This window comes from Solanum tuberosum, unplaced genomic scaffold (assembly GCF_000226075.1).
Source record: "Solanum tuberosum cultivar DM 1-3 516 R44 unplaced genomic scaffold, SolTub_3.0 scf00017, whole genome shotgun sequence".
Taxonomy (NCBI): Eukaryota; Viridiplantae; Streptophyta; class Magnoliopsida; order Solanales; family Solanaceae; genus Solanum; species Solanum tuberosum.
Window position 1 is genome coordinate 1,063,778 of NW_006238943.1, and position 374 is coordinate 1,064,151.

The following is a 374-nucleotide window of genomic DNA, read 5'->3' on the forward strand; positions in this document are numbered from 1 at the left end:
CAATTGATTCATCAAGTTCCATGGATTCAAGAAGAGTCTTTTCGGAACCATCCATATAGCGGTGGCGGCGGAGATCTGGAACCCGACAGGAAAACCGCCCGAGCCCTAAATCAAAATCACAAGAAAATCAAAAAAAATTGTTTAAAAGACTAAAAATCTGAAATACATAAATATTTGATGATTATATAACCAAACTCACATTCTACTAAATCTGAAACACTAAAACAAAATCACAAGAAAATCGAAAAAATTTATTTAAAAGACTAAAAATCTGAAACACATAAATATTTGATGATTATCTAACCAAACTCACATAAAAATCGAAAAAATTGACGGAAAATTCGTAATATATAAAACCCGAAATACAAGATAAT